At 43.7% G+C, this 23,649-nt stretch overlaps 2 long non-coding RNA genes across 7 annotated transcripts in view; one reads left to right on the forward strand and one right to left on the reverse strand.

The window, feature by feature from the left end:
- Positions 1–21,806, forward strand: part of LOC143835751 (uncharacterized) — a 226,262-nt gene extending 204,456 nt beyond the window's left edge. For all 3 annotated transcript variants that reach the window (XR_013230334.1, XR_013230335.1, XR_013230336.1), the window contains one exon: positions 19,568–21,806. This is a non-coding gene — a long non-coding RNA (uncharacterized LOC143835751). The remainder of the gene's footprint in view (positions 1–19,567) is intronic.
- Positions 6,770–15,545, reverse strand: LOC143835752 (uncharacterized). 4 transcript variants are annotated; one of them, XR_013230338.1, is made up of 3 exons: positions 14,259–15,545; positions 13,790–13,848; positions 6,770–12,115 (listed from the first exon to the last, which is right to left on the reverse strand). It is a non-coding gene; the product is annotated as an uncharacterized LOC143835752 (long non-coding RNA). The 4 variants fall into 4 exon arrangements; XR_013230340.1 differs by having other exon boundaries at positions 14,246–15,545; XR_013230339.1 differs by having other exon boundaries at positions 6,770–13,848; positions 14,246–15,545.
- Positions 21,807–23,649: the final 1,843 nt, after the last annotated feature.

A 23,649-nucleotide genomic window follows, 5' to 3' on the forward strand; every position in this document is an offset into this window, starting at 1 on the left:
CGGGGTTCGTGGGGGTCGAGACCGCCCCGTTGCTTGAAAACGCCATCTCTGGATCCGTCCCGATAAGCGCTCGGATGCGATGCCGACCCTGGAGTTCGGTGGGAAGCTCTTACGATGTCGGGGACCCGCTTGCTAACTGAAAAATCAGGGTGCCCCTTTGAAGAAAACGTCACGCCAGGCCTGGTGAACGATACAACAGGAACAAGCTTTATTTCAGCAACGTGGAGTCCGCTGGTATGGAGTAAGAGCTTCCACCGAACTCCAGGTGGAAGCTCCCTTTTATACAAAACCCACCTCCTTAGGCTGTATTGCCCCACCCAGTACTTGCGGAGGGAACATGCTGATACAATCATGACTCATGCACATATGCGAGGTTTTCCGGGGTTCCTGATGGCCCATTTTCCTGGAACAAAGGGCCATCTCCGGGCCCTTGTCAAAAGGTGGAGGGGGACATTGAGGTTCTTTAGCGGCCATTGCCACCTCAACGATCGGGTGGGGCGCCCAGCTGCCGGCTTGCCTATGATCACCATGCCCTACCTCCGTGATCGCGGGCGCCTCTGATGGCGGGGTTCGGTCCGGTTCCCCAGCCACCAAGGACCGAACCACGACAAGGACATTCAGTGAGAACTGAACAAATCAATTGGCACCTCTCTCTTTTCCTAATGTTGCAAGTGATATTTTATTTACACCTAGGTGTTAACATGCCTTTTCTCAAACTAGTAAGCACTCCAGCACCAGGCAAAGGCAGTCTTGAACAGTCACATTTGATGCATTCTACACAGCCCTGTTGGGAGAGAAGATCTTTGTAGTGCCTCCTGCTGCCAGGAAAAATCTTGTTGCCTTGGGCAGAAGGTTGTAGAAGTAAGGGGAGGAAATACTATCTAGCCATTTGAATCTATCCTTATGGAAGGCACCACATTTAGCCTCTTGGAATGGAACTCCATCCACCTAACAAAGAAACTTGCACAGGCACAGACTGATATTTCCTTTCTTATCAAACAGAGTTCTTAGTCTGAGGAAGAATGCTTGCACTCAAAAGCTCATGCCTTGAATAAATCTTTGTTGGTCTTAAGATGCCACTGGACTCTGATTTTATTGTGCTACTTCAGACCAACACGGCTACCCATTTGAATCTATCTAGACACCTGTGAGGCAATGCTTGGAGGAAACCGGTATTGACTTATTCTTGTAGAAAACCGATTCAAGGGTTGGTCTGAAGCAATAAAACAAGTTTGAGTCCAGTGGCACCCTTAAGACTAACAAAGCTTAATTCTGAAGAAGTGTGTGCTCAAACAAAAGCTTATACCCAGAATTAAACTTTGTTGGCCTTAAAGATGCCACTAGGATCAAACTTTGTTTTGTGGATAACAGGAACTGTATTCCATCTCTGATGCTGGGCTGGATTAATTTAATAGTGAGTGTTGCTGTCCTTACAGCAAAGGTATCAGAAAATGCATAGAACAACTGAGAGATAGGATGTACTTGGGCCTATTTCCAGCCAGTGGCATCATCTCCTGAATTTAAATACAGGTTCATTTCTGGCGCAATTTCCAGTAATGATATTACCTATGTGACCCCCGAGCGAGCCTCTTGTGGAGCAGAGTGGTAAGGCAGCAGACATGCAGTCTGAAAGCTCTGCCCATGAGGCTGGGAGTTCAATCCCAGCAGCCGGCTCAGCCTTCCATCCTTCCGAAGTCGGTAAAATGAGTACCCAGCTTACCCCTGGGGAAGGCACTGGCAAACCACCCCGTATTGAGTCTGGCATGAAAACACTAGAGGACATCACCCCAAGGGTCAGACATGACCCGGTGCTTGCCCAGAGGATACCTTTACCTTTTACCAATGCAGCATTTAAGTGACAGAGCTCAGAATTCTTTCCAGAAGCATAAGATTGGGTTAAATGTCATCAGAGCTTTCTTTTAGTAGATCCTTTTGGATATTTGGGTTGTTTACTTTTCAGTGACAACTCTGTGTATCCAGTATGTCCTTGTGTATACTATCTATATCCACCTCTATTGCTCTACTACATGAGTACCAACCAATTTCTAATACATTTGTATTCACAGAATACATGGGAAGCAGTGAAATGGTGTTCTGGAAACATCTTTCTTAATCTGTCTGCTCCAGTTTTTAAGCAGCATCTAGTGCTTTATCTGTATTTTAAAAATCAAAGTTATAAATTCACACCTCTGCAGGAACTACTTTGTTAATGTAGCTAGAATCCCCCCTATTCCACTTGAGAGCCAGTGAGGTGTCCTGGTTAAGAGCAGTGTCTTCTGACTCCCAACTCCTCCACATGCGGCCAGCTGGGTGTCCTTGGGCTAGACATGGTTCTCACTCAGAGCTCTCTCAGCCCCACCTACCTCGCAGGGTTCTGTTGTGAGGAGAGGAAGATAAGCTGGTTGGAAGCTGCTTTGAGACTCCTCCAACTGGGGTATAAAAGCCAACTCTTCTTCTGTTACATTCACTTGAAGCAAATGTCAGCTGATATGGGCTGCACACACAGCGCTTGGGCCCAGATATCTATTTTCATCGTTTCTAAGTAGCCCTGTAACAGGCAAAGGAATAATCTCGAGAGTGCTTCTGAGCATGTTCAGAGAACTAACCTCTCCAACAGACAACCACAGCCAGCTCTGACTAGGGAACCGGAAGGGAATGAGAACGTTGTGTTTGAGCGAAATTCCAAGCAACTCAAGCTAGAGTGTATTGACTTGGGTAGTATGAGCAATGGTTGCATAGAAATTTTAGGAATGCCCGTGACCCTCTGAATGTTCATACAGATGCAGACAACCCTGAGTAGGGGGGAGGAAGGAGGACTGTGTACTGCTGATGTGCGAAAACTGGCGTGGCCTGATCTAAGAGAAGGCCGCCCTCCTGTGCGATCCAGGTGATGATTCAGTTTAGGAGATGCATGCTTGTGGATGGTGCAGGTAGACCAGCAAACCAGTAAGGATGGTACCGTCCAAGAGGGATGGTGGTGCAAAGTGGTGCCCTGAGTATAGCAAGCAGTTTTTGAACCCCAGGATCAGATCCTGCCATCACACTTGTTTGCCACCTCTTTGGTGAAGAGGGGTTCCTAATTATTTATTTATTTATTTATTTATTTATTTATTTATTTATTTATTTATTTATTTATTTATTTATTTATTTATTTATTTATTTATTTATTTATTTATTTATTTATCATACTTCTAAACCGCCCTCCCCGGAGGCTCAGGGCGGTTTACATTATAACAGAGAACCTTACAAAACAGTCTGTAGAACACGTACATCGATAACCAACAATTGCAACCAAACACAACACAGTATTACAGTAAACAGTCGTGATACAAACAGGTCCAGGGCTTGTTGGTGGGATTCTGAGGGTATTTATTGAGTATTAACAGAAATAAGCATGAGGAAAATAATAAGTGTCCCAGAGCAGTGGCCCCCAACCTTTTTATCACCGGGGACCGGTCAACGCTTGACAATTTTACTGAGGCCCGGGGGGGGGGGAGTTGTCTTTTGCCGAGGGATGACACTGCTGCCTGAGCCCCTGATCCACTTGCTTTCCTGCCAACACCCCTGACTTCCTGCCACCCGCTGGGGGGCACTGCCAGCAGCAGCTACACAGTGCCAGGCCGAGGGGGAACCCCAGCCATGGCGGCCACCAGTAAGCACCAAAGGTGAGTTGGCATCAGAGTGGCAGGGCAGCCTCCAAGACAGCAGCTGAGGAGGATGAGGAGGAGCCGCAGCCTGGTACCAACTGATCCACGGACCGATACCGGTCCCTGGACCGGAGGTTGGGGACCCCTGTCCCAGAGTTTCAAATAGCAAGTTTTAAGGTTCTGACATATGCAAAAAGCATCACAGCCTCACTATGTATGATCTACTCTGGAGCTCTTCATATGGCAATCCAAAGACCCACAAAATCTCATTACACGGGAAAGAAAAACAGGTCCTTTTCAAAAGGGAGAGAGATGAAACAAGACAACTGCACATGCAAGGGAAAAACAGAGAATGGTGGATGTGTGATGGGAAAATAAGTTTCTGGTTTCCCCCTTTTTAACATAGAGGACCATCTTCTGCTTTCCTGTTCCCTCTCTAAAGCCATGTCCCAGGCACATTCAAGCTGTCCACTTCTCTAGTATACACACTAATTGGCTTTGCTTCTTTGAAATACCTTCGTTTCTCTCCACCACCACCACCACCCCCCGCGCCATCTTCTGGCTCAGTGCAGCTGTCTGGAAACAACCTAATAGTTGTGTAGGAGGAAGATTTCCAGCAGGTGGGCTATCTCCTGACCCTGCCATCTCTGACAGGAAAAGCTCCAGTTGCTGAAAATCCCTCCCTCCTACACAACTCTTAAAAGACCAAATTCCTTGTCCTGTCCTGTACTCCAGCAAAAAAAAAAAAGTCATTTCCCCTGGTTCTGCTTCTCACATTTCCAGCTTATCATAGGAAGCTGCCCCACAGAGAGAGGGGGGGGGGAGAGAGAGAGAGATGTTCTGCAAGAAGATAATGGCAGCATTGGTTGAAAGGCAGCAATAAGCATCACTTAAGCCAATGGTTGAAACTCAGCAAGAACTTTCTGGTGTATGAACTAAATTGGCAGGCTTGTTAGCCTGCCAAGTGAACAGAACCAATTGGCCGGGTCCCAGAGACTTGGGGATCATTGTCTACCGGAGGGACGCTTTGAGCCGAGGAGGGAAAGAAAAAGGAAGGAAGTTGCCAAATTGGCTGACCTTAAATTGTGGAGTTTCTGGGGTTTTGTTTTGTTTAATGGTAGATATTCCTGGTTTTGGTCTGACTAAAAAGCATATGTCCTTTGAGGAAGGACTGAATACAGACCAAACCCAGCCCTATAAAACAGAGGAGCTCTCGTGGAAGAAAGAGCATTCTCTCAAGGCATGTGATGAGCAATGGAGCAGCTGGTGACTCTCCTGCCGGAACCAGGGAGCAAAGGAATGCAGTCAGATGACTCAAGTCATGCAGCACCTTCTGGAGCTTATTGACTCAGATGTAATGTCCATTCAGTTTATTGTTGCCTTCCCTTTAATCAACAGGCTTAGGACAGCAGTCTCAGTGCTGAGCTGCCTCTGAATGCAGCCCTTAGCATTGATTACAACTGTGCCTGTGCCTGGGGACTCTGGTCCCAAGGGTCACTCTGCCACAGAGATCAGTGCATATCTTTCAGCCAGGCTGTCTCTCAGCCTACCCTCCCTTACAGGGTTCTTGGAAAGATGCAGTGGGCAGGGGGGAAACTGCCCTGAGTGCCTCAGAAGGGTGGTGAGATGTAAAATGTGACTGGGTCCATAGCTGCTCAAGGCAGTTGAAGTTGGGGGGGGGGTGTCAGCTAGGCTTGACACCTCCTTCTGTAAAGGGTATGTCGGATTGCAACCCAGTTTTGTACTTCAGGCTTTCAAGATTCAGGAGTGGCCACAAAGGAAGGCAAAAAGGGGCTGCTTTGCGCAGTAAAAATTCAAAATGTATAGAAATGTTTTTTTTTTCCTGACGTGATGGCCTTTAGAGAGCTGTGGCACATGTACTGGTCAGCAGTCAGAGATCTCTGAGACCCATTCCTGCTAGGAGCGAATACCAGCAGGCTGCCTGGTCTGCAATCTCTGCTCTAAAGTAGCAATCCCCAACCTGTGGGCCGCGGAACACATGTGGTCCTTCGACTAATTGGAGGTGGGCCCCGAAGGACGCCTTCCCCCCCTGGCCCTTTACTTCATCCCCCCCAGCCCTTTACAACACACATCATTGTTGTGGTGTGTCTGTATCTTATTTTGAAGGGATGTTTAAACATTACCATAGCAATCAGAGAGTGCTAGGGCAGTGGTTGAGAGTAGAGGAGTAAACTACCCCCCCACCGGGCCTCAGTAAAAGGCGTTGAGTGGTCCCCGGTGAGTGGTCCCCGGCGTTGAGTGGTCCCCGGTGATAAAAGGGTTGGGGACCACTGCTCTAAAGGAAGGCCAGCGTTAGCCAGCAGCTCACTTTTCAGAACGTTGCTCAGTCTCTTCCAGTGGAGCTTCTCTTTGGCAGCAACAGATTTGTAAGATTATGGACAGAGTCAAAATAGAGGTGCTTTTTTTACTGTCAAGTTGCAGCTGACTTATGGAGAACCTGTATGGGTTGCAAGGCAAAAACTGTTCAGAGGTAAATTGACTCTGCGTAGTGACTCTGCGTATTCCTTGGCTGTCTTGCCTCCATATAGGGCCAATCCTGCTTAGCATCCAAGATTTGACACGATCAAGCTATTCTGGACTATCCAAGTCAGGGCAAAAATACAGATATAATTTGTCATGCAATACTGTTTAGCGTTAGTTATACTGAACTACATTGCTAGTTCCAGCCCTTGATCCTACCTAGTGTCTTTTGCCAAGACTCCTGCATGTTTGTCTTAAAGCAGTATTGTGCAGCTACATACACACTTCGTGAAATTTGCAGCAATGCATAACACAGGCTTAATCTCACTGTAAATGAGCGATGGAATTATAAAACAAAGACTTGGGGGGGGGGATGAGACAGTTTCAGAGACAGTTCAGGCAGTGGGACTGATTCATCTGCCTGTTTTATTTATAAAAAAGACAGCGTTAGCCAAAATTATCAAAGGCTCCAATTCATATTCAGAGCCCAACCCATTTAGGTTTTTTTTTTTTACTGTATCATTAAGTGGGCAAATAAAACTCTTGGTTAGTTTTATAATAATGCACCAGACTGCATGCTATACAGATACAGCCCTGGTTCCTGTGGCCTTCTGACCGCTGCTCAGAAAATGTGGCCTTTCTTTCTTTCTTTCTTTCTTTCTTTCTTTCTTTCTTTCTTTCTTTCTTTCTTTCTTTCTTTCTTTCTTTCTTTCTTCATAATCCTTTGTAGTAGTACAGGAATTTGGGGCAGTGTTGTAAATAATATCAAAGGTCAGGACAGTGTCTTGTAGTTGGAATCATCATCATCATCATCATACACTTTAATTTTCCCTGGCAAACTCAGAGCGGGTAACAAATAAAGCATTCAAATACAACTGCAATGCATAAAACGTTAATTAAATAAAGCAACTAGATTTTAAAAATCAATTAAATAAATTAAAAGTCATCTCTTCTTATAGTTAAAAATCTTCTGAGGGGAGGAGTTTGGTTAGTGTTCTTCTGATGGTTCTTAAGTTTTCAATTGATATTTCAGATAAGCCAGTATTTTGTCAGGGTTGAATTCCTGGCCTCAGCAATATATTTTGCCCTCCCGCTTCTACAAGAATTATTTCTGTGGATGATTTGGTGAGATTCCTTGGCTTATTCTGCTTTCAGCACTAACTTCTAGAATAAGAGAAAATACAATACTTGTATCTGGTCCGTCAGCATCACTGGTTGCGTATCTGAAAGCTGGAGGTACACCCAAAGCATTGGGGCAGTGCTCATTCCAGCCAGCAGAGTGCAGTTGTAAGCACACTGGGAATGTTGACTGAAACTGAATATTCATAGTTTGAGGAACTGCAGATTCCAAAGCATCATCAAATCCATTTCATCAAAACAAGCTCTTCCCTGACATGTGGTTGAATGCGCTGTGCATAGAACACACCTTGGGGAGGCCTCCAGTTAACACATGCTCATGCTTGATCTCAAAAAATGTGGCCAGGATCTAGTGCACTAGTTTTAATTGTCCAGGAGCTATGTGAGAGATACCGAAGATCACAGCATCCATTGTGTAAAAGAATTTGGAAATAAGTTCTGATCACACAATACATAAGTGATATCCAAGGTAGTCCTTGGTTGAAGTACTTATTATTTCCCCCCCCCTCTCTCTCTCTCTCTCTCTCTCTCTGTGATTTATTATTTGCACCCCAGGACTGCTTTTTAGATATTGGTATGCGATATGTATCTGTTCTCCTTCCGTGCACGCATGCTACCAGAGTATTAGGAGACTGATAGTTTAATCAAGTTTTAAGACAATATTTTGCTAAGTAACAAATATGTCGTCATCCACACAATTTGGATGACAAATTGGGAGGGGCTGGCCACAGGATCCCACTGGATTACATGTGCAATTCACTCAATACCTCCTGGAGTCTATTGGTCTGCAGTAGTGACAGGGAGTAAATCTCATGGGCACAGTTCCTGCACTCTCAAGTAGCTTCTATGTTACTGGATGTGAATTGCACAGAAACTGCCTGGGGTCAGGAATTCTATGGCAGACGGATGCCGTAGAACTGCTGGTTAAGAGTAGTGTATCTAAATAATTATGTCTACAGAAACAAATGTGGGCCCAACAGATTCTGGAGTGCAGTGAGGTTGGTGGGCAGGGGGAGGAGTTGCATATCCAACAAAATGAGAACAGTCTGTGAAATGCACAGGACACAGGCAAGGCAGCAGTAGAAGGCACCTAAAGCAAAAGGCAAGAGAAGGAGACTGTTTCCACACACACGTTCTTAAATCATCTATGTTTGTAAAGCTTTCTATACATATTTTGGCTGCTCCAGGAGTAACTCCAGATTTATTGCCTTATTGCCCTGCATTTTCTGGATCCACTTTTCCCACAATCCCCTTCCTGTTCCCAGCTGCCCTTCTGGGGCATTAGCATCATGTGTACCCAAATTTCCCTGAAAAATAGACTTTTTCAAAAAGCATAATTTTGATTGTGTTATGACACTGGTCTTTTTACCTGGGACAAAATGAGTAGTGAGGTTAATGTAGCATTTTCTGTACAATTACCCATCCATGAAGTTCTTTTCCTTTGTTTTTGTGGGTTTTGTCATTTCTCATCCTCTATAGCTCCCTGACTTTTTCAATGACAGTTCAGTCTTTTAAACATTTGAAAATAATGCAATTATATAACTATGGAAAATGAACATGCAGTATTTCCATTTATAATTTTTAATTACTAAATGGTCATAATAACACTGTTATGAATAGATTATCTAGTTTGATTTCTATTTTCCTTAGGATTTTGTGTTAATCTTCAGTAGCCATTTTGATAGTCAGTGACTAAATAGGAAAGGGACCTTGTAACGGCAGCATCCATGTTGTGCCCCATGATTCTCAGGCATGTATGGCCACTATGCTCAGACCAGAGAATTGCAAGTCTACTATGCCATTCAAGGTCTGAAATTTGAAGTTTGAATTGAAACCTTTTCAGTGCACAAGCTAGAATTCAAATGTCCACTAGTAATGAACATTGTTGGATGTGGCAGGAATCCAAATAGCCAATCAGCAGTGAGCCTCCATTCTACACGTTACTGCATATGCAGGGGGGGATTTAGGAGGTTCTGTCATTGACAAAATACATGATGAAATGGCCTTTCAGAGGAAGTATGGAACACATGGGTTGGGTCAAATGCAGTTTTTTTTTAAATGCCCCCAAATAAATGCCATTTTGCAGAAGGAGTGCCACAAAGTCAGAGCATCAGCTATGGGTTCAACTTGCTGGGACACAGCGGCAATGCCAAGATGCAAAAAACATCTGAGTGAGAGAAGAAATGCAAAATATTTGGTCATTAAAACATAACATGCTATGAGGACATTTGGATGTGCCTTGTGGAGCACTAGTTTCCATGTGTTTATTTTTCAATGGATGTAACTTTAGGAGGCTGCAAAGCTACAAAGCAGAAATAAAAACAGGTGGCTTAACCATCTCTGCTCTGGTTTCTCAACCTGTTTTTCTGCCCATAGCAAACAAGTAAGTTATAATTTCCCTATGACTTTCCCATACTCCCTTCTCCTTCTTGTAAGTCAAAAAGCAGCTGTAGGGGGAGATAATGTGCTTTGGGTTTACGCCCAAAAAAGCCATAGAAGAAATAATGGAGTATTTGGGTTGAATCTTAAAACCCCAGAAATGGAAGCAGTAAGAGGAACAGGCTTTGAAATGAGCCAAAGCCTAAGCTACTACTGCTGTATTATTGACTAAATAGTATGAAACTGGTGTATTTCCTGGAGCTACATTGTTGTGGAAGAAAGCAGAGATTGAATCCTTCCTATGGACTTGACTCTTTTTCTCATTTCATGGAGCTATGATGCCACAAGCCCACTGCTCCTCTTCTTAGAGCGTGTGGCTAGTATTCATTGGTATGATGCTAATGTACTAACACTGTAATTCTAAGAACATTTTCCTGGGAATAAGCCTTACTGAGTATAGTTCAGGTGGATTCTGAGTAGTCCTATTTAGGATCGTTTTATAAAACATTTACAGATTTAAAATGCCTAGATAAAGGGAGAAACAATACAATCCAAGACAGTTCAAAATCAGACAGACAGCCACAGTGACAGTCCTCTCTCTCTATTGTACTATCCTTCTCTCCAGTAAATCTAGAGTTGCCAACCTCCAGGTGGTGGCTGAAGATCTCCTGGGATTACAACAGACTCTATGGCATTGCACCCCATTAGTCCCTCCCCTCCTCAAACCCTGCCTTTCTCATATCCAGGTATTTCCCAATGTACAGCTTGCAGTCTAGGTAGATCTGAGCTTAGTCTGGGAAATGTTAGTTATTGCACAGATAATGCTACCTTTTTCCAGCATAATGAGTAGGGTTGCAGCTGGCTTAAGCAGAGGAAAAAGAAGCAGGCTCTATAGCAATCCATCTTTTCACCTCACTTGTTCTTTTGCTGTTGCTTGCTAGGAATGCTTCGGTATTGTTCATTATAATTCTACTTACCTCTTTGCCTCAACTCACCCTACTCAGCAAAGCTCAATTATGGGCTTCCGTGTCATAGATGCTAGGATTACACGGCTTCTGAGCCATTGGCTAAGCAGTGATAATACTCATGAGTTTGCAAACATGGCTTATTTGCATGAGAAACCCTTAAGACCAAGGAGCAGTGGCTGCCTAGGTTGCTGGACTGGACATGATAAAGTATTTTCAGATGAACTAAGCTATGCAGCACAAACAAAGGAAAGAACAGCCATTTTGCTCTCTCATAATTCCATGAAATTCCACAGGCCTCTTTCTGTTTATGTGGCCATGTTCCATGCTTAGTGCTAGTCAAAAATGCAGCCTCCTTTTACTGTCGGAGAGGACATGTACATGTGAAAGTGATTGTCACAATACTGAACCACTGCAGACTTTGGTTATAGAATAATAATAGTAATAGTAATAATAATGACAACAACAACAATAATAATAAAAGAAGCATCCTATTAAGACTCTATGTTTATTGTGTTGCCATTTCTGGGTTGGGCAAAACCTGGTAGAGTCTGGGGAAGAGGGAGGGGGGAGACTTTAGCGGGGCATAAAGCAACCATTTTCTCCAGGGGCATTGATCTCAGTAGTCTGGAGATCATATACAATTTCAGGAGATTTCCAGACCCCACCTAGAGCAGGGTTGCCAGCTCCAGGTTGGGTAATACCTGAAAAATTTGGAGGTGGAGCCTGAAGGAGGTGGGGCTTGTGGAGAGGAGGGACTTCAATGGAGTAAAATACCATAGAGACCACCTGCCAGATTAACCATTTTCTCAAGGTGAACTCTCTGTCACCTGGAGATCAGTCATAATAGCAGGAGAGCTCCAGCTTCCACCTGCAGGCTGGCAACCCTAACTTGGAGACTGGCAATATTACAGGAATTCAGAAGAACTTGAGGAAGAAGCTCTAATTAGTAGGCATGTCATAGTATTCTTCTCACTGTACCTGGAGAAGTTCATTGTGCCACTCGGAGCCTAACTTTAGAAGAACTACTGGAGTAAGATTGTCAACTGCAGTTCCTGATTTCCATCTGTGGCTCTTTATCTTTTTCTTGGCACACAGGAGTGTTTTGGATCATGTCTGAGCTGTCTTAATTGACACAACAGAATGGCAGAACGCTAGTTCAATGGTTCGTTTGAACAGCAGGCCTATGTCATTAGCAGTATTTCACTGCATAGAAAAAAACTGCTCAGGTAATAAACAGGATTAAGTTCTTTTCTTCAGTACCAAAGAAATAGAATGTTTACCTCTGATAGTTCACATATGAACTACAGCTAAATAGGTTGAAATTATCCAAGTAAAGGCAAAAGCATTGTACCCTTTCCCATTATATTGCAAGTTCTTTGCGGCAGGATCATATTCTTATTGCATCCTTTAATGTATTCTTTGCAGGTGAGAACAGTCCTTCCCACACAGGGTACCAACCAGGTAGTGTTGATCTTGAGGATCCACAAAGTAGGTCCAGATATTCTACACAAAAAGAAACTCTTCAATATTCTATCATTCCGAATGACTGAAGAATTCAGCAACCCGTGTAAAACAGAATTGTTCAAGTGGTCATTTTTATAAAAGAAATAAGGTCATAGTTCTTATAAAGGGAGCAGGATTGCAGCTCACTATAAATTATTATCGTACCTTGGTGTTCCTGAATTAGTTTCTGCTTTTGGAATCACTTTTTTTTGCATAGCTTATGATATACCATGTCTAATACTTTTTTGTACAGTCTCTAATTTTTGTGATCCTAGTCCTCTTGTATTAAGTGTTGAATGTGTCATGCTGTTTTATTGCACTGTCTTACACTGTGTAATTGACAACTCCCAGCAAGAAAGGAAGTCTATGAGCAAAGTCAATACATAAAATCCATTTTAGTGTGTGACAGAAAAGAGAAAGAGAAGTGTGATTTGTAGCAATAACCAAGGAAGAAGAAGAATAAAAATTGGTTCTTATATGCTGCTTTTCTCTACCCGAAGGAGTCTCAAAGAGGCTTACAGTCACCTTCCCTTTCCTCTCCCCACAACAGGCACCCTGTGAGGCTGAGAGAGCCCTGATATTACTGCTTGGTCAGAACAGCTTTATGAGTGCTGTGGTGAGCCTCGGGTGTCCCAGCTGGTTGCATGTGGGGGAGTGTAGAATCGAACCTGGCATGCCAGATTAGAAGTCCTCACTCCTAACCACTACACCAAGCTGGCTCTCCCCAAGAACCTATTGACTTGCTGAAGACATGCCAGTGAGTTAACGCCTGAGGTAGGATGGCCCTGCAGGTCACCCATGTTCAGGAGTCCTTACTGATTGATTTATTCCCCCACCTTCCTCCTCCATTTTATCCTCACAACAACCCTGTAAAGCAGGTTAAGGCTGTGACAGGTACAAGGTGACCCCTGCTGCCCAACCAAACATAATTTTAGAAAGAAAAGCCCAGACAAGGCTGCAAGGAGATCACAATAGACTAGGGATGAGGCAAAGAATCCAAGATTGTGCAGCCTGCAGTCATCAGATATTAGGATACCATCCAAGTTCCACATTAATTTCCAGTCAGGAATATCACCTTATCTCTCTATATCATATAACATGAGTGGAATGAACCACAGAGGTAACCTAATTCCATTTTGTGTAGTACTAATATTTGCTAGACTTAAGCCCACTCAAAAGATTCTTATCCTGGACCAAGTGTGCATATATATCCTGAACATATATATATATTCATCACTTTGCCCTGGCATATGGTTCTGAAAACATGAGAAAAAAAATACTCTGCCCACATTTTCAGTGAAATCCTAAATAGGTACACCCTTCTAACAATTGAAATTAATGGGCTTAGAAGTATGTAACTCTGCTTTAACAGTGTGCGGTCAGTCTCTTTTTTCACAACCTCCAGGGAAGAAGGTTTAGTCACTGTAGAGGCCTCTAGCCTGGCATCCAATTCATACTTTTTCTAACCATCCAACTCCACTTCAACCTAAAGGCAGTAATCCCGGTCCTCCTTGATCCTGGATAAATTAAGCCTATCTCCCAATTCCCTCTACACATAAACTGTGCCTGCCCAAAAGGAGAGAGCATCATTGGAACTATTTTCCAGAACTCATGATTTTAAATCACAATTATATATGTCAGCATGTTAGTGTAGCTATGTGAAAAATGGCATACCTGGGATTCAGCATATCAAAATGTTGAAAATCTTGACTGCAACACACCCCAAGCCATCTCTGTAAAAAACAACAACAACTCTATACATTCAGCAAAAGAATCAATGTAATGAGTTTCTAGTTCAAATTGAAGCAACCTGTACATATGAATCTCCTCACAGGCTACTCTTTGTTGCTTTCTGTCAGGAAAGACGTGAGTTTTTAAGCACCTGGTTGACAAACGTATGTTCTTTTTGTCACTGGCTGTTTTATCACTGTAGGGACATTCTTGGAACAAGGCCAAGAGTAGGGTACCTTATGGAAAAGTCATGAAATAAAGTCCCTAAACATATAAGTGAATGATGAAGCACTGCTTGTCCATGAAGGCAGCCAATGCCTGTAGAGTACACTGTGCACCTGTAGGAATCATGGGTATTCAATGGGCCATTTGTTCATGGAGGAAATGAGTACAACTTACCTAATTTGTTTACCTGAAAATGGAAATTTTGATCAGCCTAGCCTTTCAGTCAAGATGTTCTCACCAGGATGTCATGCCTTGCCACGCCAGAGCAAATGCAGCCCTGGCCATTTTACACACATTTTCCTCCAGCCTTTGCTACTGCTGACAGATTGCCTCTTCTTGGCATCCATAGCTGTTGCCTTTCCATTCTCCTGTTAAGAAAATGGATTAAGACTTCCTGGATGTCACTGCTGAAGAGATTTTCAAAGGCCATTCAGGAAGATTCTGTACTAGGTTAGTAGATCATAGGTACCCAGTAAAATAGTTAAATCTCCCTCAATAGCAGACTAGGGGTGATTCTGGGCTGCTGCTAGTACATTGCTGTTGAGCTGCATGCTCCACAGCTTTCTGTGTCCCCACAGGGGACAAATTTCAAGACCCTATCTGCTCAAGAGCTGAAATGTGTCTCTGTGGGGGACACATTTCAGTGGGACACCTGGTGTCCCGCTGAAATGTGTCCTCCTGGGAAACAAAGTGGTGAAAGAATGGTTCCACCACATGTAGGGAGGCCATGGGGGGTTATTTTGCAAGAAGGTGGGGATTGTGTGGAACACAATCCCACCTTCATGCAAAATAAAAATAAATGCTCTGGTCCGCCCCACAGTGCCGTGAAGTGCCGTAAAGCCGACTGCGGCATTTTTTGCCCCCTCTAGGCCATGGGACAGGCCCTGTTGACCCCCGCAGTGGGCTAAAAGAACAGAGAATAATCCGCATTCTCTTAGCCCAAGCCAACTGAGGGCCCAATACATGACAGGCCAAGGAGGGGGCATGCCTGGTGGCTGCATTATATAGAAGCAAAAATTAGTCCCACTTCCATATGACTGCCCTCTCGGTCTTTTCCACCCATGTGGAAAAGACTCAGCCTTGGCAAGGAAAGTAGGAATAGAGGCTGATAACAACCTACTCCTACACCGAAAGCTTGTTGTGCAAACCAGTTGTACATAGAGATGCATGATTGTACAGAATGCTAGGAAGATGTTTTGTTTTATTTTCAATATATGAAAAGGAATGACCCATTCATACACAGCTATGCCGATATGGGAAATCCAGTATATTGCACTTTTTGACATGGTTAGCCATCTTATGATAAGATGACCAGATGTAACAATTTTGGCAGGACCGTCCCGACATTCAGCAACTTGTCCCACATCCCGCGGACTTTTACAAAAATCCCAATTTTTTAAAATCTGCTGGCCGGCCGCAGGATCTGGTGAGGGCGGCCGCTGCCAGCGGGCTACAGGCTCCTCTTGAGCTGGCTCCTCTGCCCCCCTGAGCCCTTCGCCCCACCCACCCCGCCCAGGTCCTCCTCCGTTGGCCGTCATAGAATCATAGAATAATAGAGTTGGAAGGGACCTCATGGGTTATCTAGTCCAACCCACTGCACTATGCAGGACACTCACATCCCAATCACTCATCTACTGTAACCTGCCACCCCCTTGTCTTCACAGAATCAGCCTCTCTGTCAGATGGCTATCTACCATCTGTTTAAAAATTTCCAAAGATGGAGAACCCACCACCTCACGAGGAAGCCTGTTCCACTGAAAACCACTCTATTAGGAACTTCTTCCGGATGTTTAGATGGAATTTATTTTAAATTAATTTCATCCCATTCGTTCTGGTCTGTCCCCCGTCCTGGTCTGTCCCTCTGGTGCAAGAGAGAACAATTCTGCTCCGTCGTCGGGGCAGCCACTTTCGTACCACCCAGCCCAGCATACCAGCCAGTCACCGCGCCACGCGCTGCAGCACTAAGGCCAGATGGTGCTGTTGGGCAGCGGCGGCTGCTGCCCATGCCCGGGGTCTGGCTGACTGGGGTTGGGTATAGCACTGGGATCAGGCGGGGGGGGCAGGCGGAGGAGAGGCTTCAGGGCGGCCACAGGAGCGGCCCTGCCCACTCTCTGCCCACTCAGTGCTTAGCCAAATATGAATACAGAGAAAGCTGTATAAAGATACTGAGTGACTGGGCCAGTTACCCATTCATTCTTTGGACCAAGCACAGAGTTTTAGATTGCCACAGACACAAGAAGTGAGCAGTCATAGGAAAATATATATCAGCCTTTTTCAACCTTTTGACCATGAAGGAGTCCCTGAAATATTTTTCAGGCTTTGAGGAGCCCCAGAATTGGGCTGGAAGTGTGGCAGAATCCATGAATGCTGATATAGGGGAAAGCCTGGGGAGCTCTCATGGAGCCCTGATTGGGAATCCCTGATTTGTGTGTGTGTAGATATGTATGTATGTATAGTTCCCTGCTTCACCTCATGAGCAGAATGATGTGTATATGTCTGTTTTGATCTAGAACTTATATATGAAGCAGCAGTATTGCTGTACTTTTTTTCTTTTGTAGATGAAACTGGATGCAGAATGTTGGGGCATAATTCATGTCTGGTGAAATTCTGTCAGTGTAGCAATTCAGTCTCCACATCTTTTTAAGCCCTTTCGAACTTGGGGGTTCCTTGGATCTGATCCAGTGCATGCTGCAACTTACCTCTATTCAGGAATTTTCTGCAAAATAAATAAATAAATAAATAAATATGATTCAGAATCTGCATGTCAAAATTAACAAACTTTCACTGACTGTTGGAAAGAGGATTCAGGTGGGGAGCTATGTCGGCCTGCAGCAGCAGAACAAATTTGAGCCCAGTGACCCTTTTAAGCCCAACAAAGTAATTCAAGGTATAGGTTTTCTTGCGCTTGCATCCTAACAGTGCCACTGGACTTAAATACATTCTGCTGGAAAGAGGGACAGCTAGATTCAAGTCCATTAGCACTTTAATGAACAACCAGATTTTAGGGGTATAAGCTTTCGCTAGTCAACACTGACTTCATCTGATACCAGTAGAGCAGCTAGATTCAAGCACCTTAAGGAACCCAAAGATTTTCTGGGTATAAGCTTCCTGCCTCAGAAAGGGGAAAGTTTATATTTTAGCTCTAACTTAGAAAAGGGGGGAGGGGATCACCTACAGCAAAACAATGTGTATAGATTTTAATGGACTCTCAGTGTAAGCATACAAGAATGCTGAGGGCCATTCTGCACATCGAAAAAAAATAGTGTTATGCCAGCAACATGGCATAATGCTATAAAAGAAAATGCACCTCTGGTCATTCCTCACTTCCTCGCTCTCTCACTCTCCTCTGCTGCCTTCTCGCACTCTTGGCACTCTACATGCCTGCTTGAAATGGCAGGTGAGAGGAACATGCTATACACGCAACTCTCTTCCACCTGTCAATCAAGCCAGGCAGCCAATCACCTTTCTCCCTGTTTTAAAGGGACCTTGATGCAAACTAATTTTTTAAAAGTAAAACTTCTCCATTGCTATGCTTATGCATCTAATCACAGATGCATAGTGCTTACTTTACTGCCACCCCTTTTGGAATTATGAGCCTTGAAGCTTTAAATAAGTAACCTTGTTCCCGATTTGGGGGGGGTGATTAGAGAGGCATGCTTTGTGTGTTAACTGGTGGGGGGGATCTTTTTATTCTGTCTGGACGATTTAACGTATTTAACGCATATTTGTTGCTCCAGGCTTCAAAAAAAAAAAAAGCCCCATCCCCGGGAGAAGTGAGAGGGAGACAGGTGCAAGGATGGGCACTGGAGGTGGAAATAGCGCTACTTCACCTCCACAATGTTCCTTAGTGTGTGTTTGCTGGTTGCTCTCCTCTTGCTCGCACTACATGGCTGGGGGAATCAATTTTTATGGATTCCTGAGCTACTGCTTTAAAATAGTGGATGTAGCTGCCAGTTTGCTGCTGGCATGCTGGATGCTGATGACATTGTGTAAAACCCCCAAAAATGGGGCCTTTCCGCACAAGGACCAATGTTGCCAATAGGTCCCGCAAAGCGGATACGTTATTTTTAAAAGTGCAATCTTGGCGTTACGCATACCTGCCTTTTTAGTGGAATTCAGTAGCGTTTCATTCCCACAGGTTTCCCACAGGTTTCCGGTCTCGCAAAAATCGCTAGACAGGAAGCGATTTTTTCTGTGCCTTGTCCCGCCCCTGGCCATCAATCAAACGTACAGCCAATGTTATCATGCCCCGGAAAAGCCCATTTCCTTTTAAGAACAGGTTTTTAAAAACACACACACACACTGCAACAAATATGCCTTGATTCTTCCTGACCCATCTAGCTGGCGTGTGAGCTGGCGAGTCATCATTACCACGCTCCCCCGAGTGAAAAAAAAATCCCCTCCCCGCACGGGCATGATTTTGAGCCGGAAAAAAAAGGGAACTTGCAAACAGGGCTGTGTTGTGCTTGGGGACTTAGAGGAAATCTAAAGCACTTCTGTGGAGGGACTGTAGCCGGAGAAGCCTTGCTGGGTGAATGAAGGCTCGCTGGTTCGTTGCTTTCTGCTCGCTCCGAGAAAAAAAAATGGCGATCGCTTCGCCGGAAGTTCGGAGGAGAGAGCCAGGGGGAGGGACTTTGTTGGAACCCCAACAATGGGAATGCACAGGTCTTTTTCACTACTGTTGCAGATTGTTTGCAAGAGTGTAGCGCTCTTCGGGGGGTGAATCCACTTTTCCCGATTTCCCTTTAAGCGCTATAACGAATTGCTTTTTGAGGGACTGTTTCAGGAGTGTGGCAGATTGTGTGCGACATTTTGCGGAACTGCAAATTAGTAGCGTTTACAATTTGCAAGCCTTCTGCTACATTAAAGTTGTGCGGAATGGCCCATGCTGTCTACAAAAAGTAAGTCTTTATTTTCTGGGTGCAGAATGGCTCTCTAAGTATCATTATTACTTTGTTCATGCCAGTTTTTCTCATTTTCTGGAGACTGGAAAAAACTGAAGATTCAGATGTGTGACTAATGCTCTCCCACATGAGCCAGATCTGAATACTGCTCATTTACACCTTGTCTTCACCTCAGAGTTCTACCTCCAGCTATGTCAGCAGCTGTCAGTCCTCTTGAAGCTAGCTAATCAGGAGTGTTCCCTATATTTCCCAATAAATTAAATGTCTAGAATATTGCCTCTAAAAAGCTGTGAGTAGATGTGCTCAGTTTCCTGAGTTCTCCTCCTCTGAATCGTTTCATATCACCTGCTAGCTGGTTTATTAAGAAGGAAGAAAATGGTTTGAAGTTATTTGCAGTTGTAGAGCATAGGTCTTTGAAATGACTACAACCGATCAAGTTGCAATGCAGCCCATTTGTCCTGCCATTAGGTACACCATTAATAGTATGATCAGGACAGTGAGGAGTTAATAGATCCATGCTTCCTGATCATCACACACAAAGTAGGATTCATATTACTTTATTTTTATTGTATCTATTTTTGTTTGACTCCAGGCATGATCGGGCTGGAGTTATTTTCATCATGCCAATGATGACACACATCTAATCCCAGGGACTGCAAGAGAGAATGAATGAGCCTGCTGTACCCAAGAGCCTCTCTTTCTCTTGTGGTTCCCATGCAGAACTGAGGGTCGCTCAGAGAAGCATCAGCTAACTCTTTTAGCTGACATAATGCCAGCCCCATCTGAGTATTCTGCAAGCTGGATCTAGCAGCATACAGGGAAGATATTCTTCTGCCATTTAGCAAAAATTCCACAAATCCATTTGGATACTTCATTTGAGAGTTAGTGTCTCAATAATAACATGAATGTGTAAATCTTGTATTTTTGTCTTCCCCTTGCCAAGTTTTGACAGGTTTGAAATCTCTGCCATGAGTTTTAGGGACATGATCTGAAGAAGTGCTTAAAGGGTATGTGACTGGCTGCTACCACCACTTTTGCCACTGCTCTTCCAGTTCTGAAAAGTTTCTGCTGTGGCAACTTGGTCTAGAAGTAACAGAGCAGTAGGCACATGTGTCAAAAACTATCATGCCACCCTTCCCTGGTGAATGAGCTAGCCTGGTTCTACACCCAGTAAGATTCATGCACAATATCTGAGATCCATAGGAATCCCCCTAGAGAAGAAGTGTGATATCTATGTGGAAGAGAAAAAAAGATGAAGAAGAGGCAGTTTCTGACTCCAGCCTGTGTTTCTGCTTGGACCCTTGAGCAAGAATGGAAAGGACTGAGGAAGCCACCAGGCCACACTGCAGATCATCAACATTCAATGGATTTGTCTTGTGCTCAGCAAAGACTCATGAAGCCATTCAAGATTCGTAAAATCCCTGGATTTCCAGCATGATTACTGGAAATCCATCATCAGTCCTAAGACAAATTGCTCATCACAAAATTGGGTACGTACGGTACTTTTTCTAGGAGAACCTTTCTCTACAGAGGTATCTGTCCAGAAAGAATAGCTGTTCCTCTGCTTCTGTTGCCTTTTACTTCAAGCCAAATGAGCAGAACATACCTTTGGAAAATGAAGTGTCCTCTTCCATGAAATTCCCACACTGTCATGGGGTATCGAGTGAGACAGAACACATGGCTCTGAAGTTGTAACACTATTTTCTCAACTTGTTGAAATTTGGATTTGAACATGAAATTCAGCTGAAGATTCAGACAAAACTTGAACTTTATGGAATTTTATTACATCTGTATCCATTTAGCCATGTCAGCTGTAAGAGTTATCGATAATAATAATTACTGCAGGTTGGCTGTCAAATATGCATTGTCAAATGTTGATTACTGTACATCTGGTGTTGTCAACTATTGACATCCACTGCTTGTCAGCTCTCCATAGTGTCAAATATTGAGTGCTAAATGTCAGATATGCCACATTATTAAACTCAAATCTAATATCCCTGGAAAGCCTCCATGCAGAAGCTTTCCCAATATCTTTTTTAAACAATTGGCATGGCAGTCTTTGACTGTCTATTTGGGGGGGAAACAACCAATTGATCTTGGTTATAAACAGTTGGTTGCCCCCTCCCCCCCCCCCCCCACTATGGGAAATAGCAGGGGCTGCCACCTGAGGCGTACGCTACTGCTTACAGAAACATTGCAAGACAAAAATAAGCCAAGAATTTGCTGGGATTCAGAAAGGCTCTGGAGAATGTTTGTAGCACATGGGGAAAGCAACCTAGTCATTAGTAATATATTCCAGAGGGGCAGCTGTGAATCTGTTAGAACAAAAAACCAAAAGGAGTATTCTGGCACCCCAAAGACAAGCTTAAACCCATAAAAGCTTGTGCCAGCCAGAGAGTAAAACTTTTAGTCTTGAAGAAAGCTAAAGATGCCTTTAAAAAAAAACATCCAGTCCTTAGTAGATTCTATTTAAAAATCAAGGACCTTGGCTTCCATCAGAAAATGTATGGATTGTATCCTGGAAATGTCAAAACTGACAGCAGACTTTCTTGTCGTACGGCCACATGTCCCCCCCCCCTCTTAGGACATGGTGTAGTGGTTAAAATTGGTAGCCTCTAATCTGGAGAGCCAGGTTTGATTCCATACTCTTCCATATGCAGCCAGCTGTGATCTTGAAACCAGTCACAGTTCTATTAGTGCTGTACTTACAGAGCAGTTCTGTCAGAGTTCTCTCAGTCCCACCTACTTCACAGCATATCTGTTGCATATCTGTTGTGGGGAAAATTTGAGTCCAATGGCACCTTTAAGATCAAGAAAGATTTATTCAAGTTGTGAGCTTTTGTGTGCATGCGTACTTCCTCAGACAATGGAACAGGCATCATAAGAGTACAGACATAAGGAGAGAGTAAATTAGCAGCAAATTAGTAAACAGCATCACGTCGACATCCACAAATATGCAGCATGATAATTCCTTACTAGAATAAACAGATCAGTCCTTTTGGGTTCGATTTTCACAAAAACATAGGGGGAATACAAATGTTAAAGTTAGTAATTAATGGCAGAGTGGCAGAAGCTTTCCCAGTTATGAAAAGAAGTAATTAAAAGAGACCTGTTGCTATCCCCATCCGTCTCCACCCAAACATGGAAGCATGCCCACAAATGACAAGCCGTGCTGAATTTGTCCTCCTGTCCTGAGACCCAAGAGTAGATTCTAAATTATATTACATACTTACTTATATCACATTATAGTCTCATTCTCCCAAATAAAATAAAATGGAGAGGATATAGTAAGGAGTGTATATATAAGAGTGCTGCATATTTGTGGATGTCAAGATGATGCTGTTTACTAATTTACTCTCTCCTTATATCTTTACCCTTGTGATTCTTGTTCCATTGTCTGAGGAAGTGTGCACGCATACAAATACTCATGCCTTGAATAAATCTTTCTTGGCCTCAAAGGTGCCATTGGACTCAAATTTTGTTTTGTTACTTCAGACCAACATGGTTATCCTCCTGAATCTGTTGTGGGGAAAGGAAGGGAGGCAATTGTAAGCTACTTTGAGACTCCTCTGGGTGGTGAAAAGCAGAGTATTAAAAAATCTCTTCTTTTTCTAGTGGGCTATTTTATGTGTTCTTCTACAGATGCCTTCTTGAATATCAAAGTTCTCTCTAGTTCTACGAGGTAGAGGCCAAAGCATCTCCCATATTCTGTGATGACCATGGTAGCTGCATGTGGCCCTTTTCATCTGTTTTCCAGTCACATTTTTGTATTGGGATTTGCACATGAGCTCATGTTCATTTCTTCCCCTTTGGAAAATTAATTTGCTGCTTTACTGTGACACTGCCAGGGTGGATAGAATTGGGTCTGGGAGGCACAACTTCATATCCTAGCTCATCCGTGCTGTGAATGTATTAGGTGGCCTTGGGCAAGCCATTATCTCTCAGCTCCAATTCATTAATTTAGTAAAAATGGAACTGATGATAAATCATATAAAAATTACAGAGAGCTTTGTATACTTAGCTATACAAATGATTACTATTCATGATTATTTCTGCATATTACACCAGGAGTGTTATTAAGCAGCAAGGACTGAATTTTGCACTGGAATATGTCTGATATTGGTTGCTAGGGCTATCATTAATAAGGCCCCAGCAAACCCATTCACTCTAGAGCGATGTTGCAATCATGTGGTAAAGGAGCATCATGAGCTCTTCCCTTTTGCCAAGGAGGCTGCTCCAGTGGAAACTGGGCATTTAAACACCTGAGGGCATAGAGGCAGGGCCTGCCTTCAAGAAGGCTTATGCAAAAACTAGGCTGCTGTGCAACTGGACTCCATGCAGCAGAGCACCCTGGTTTCACTGAGGGCATCTGATTAGTGCGGGGAGGGATAGTCTGTTATACTAGGATCAGGGACATCTACAAATCTCCGTTGTTGTGCCTGCATGAGCTAACAGCCTGAATTACTGTAATGGCTGAATGTATCCGAAGCTACTTCCGAAACAGTTCCTGACATTCATTTGGTGCTGATAAGAGGGGGAAAAAATATTTCCTTGAGGGTATGCCTCCTGGCTAAGCTTCCTGGATGCAGGAAATCTTTCTCCCCATTTGAATCCCGATTGAGTTGAAACCCCCAACACTGTAGCTCTAGAAAAAGACAATGACTCAGATGTGTA

The sequence above is a fragment of the Paroedura picta genome, chromosome 4 (genome assembly GCF_049243985.1).
Source record: "Paroedura picta isolate Pp20150507F chromosome 4, Ppicta_v3.0, whole genome shotgun sequence".
In the NCBI taxonomy this organism is placed as follows: Eukaryota; Metazoa; Chordata; class Lepidosauria; order Squamata; family Gekkonidae; genus Paroedura; species Paroedura picta.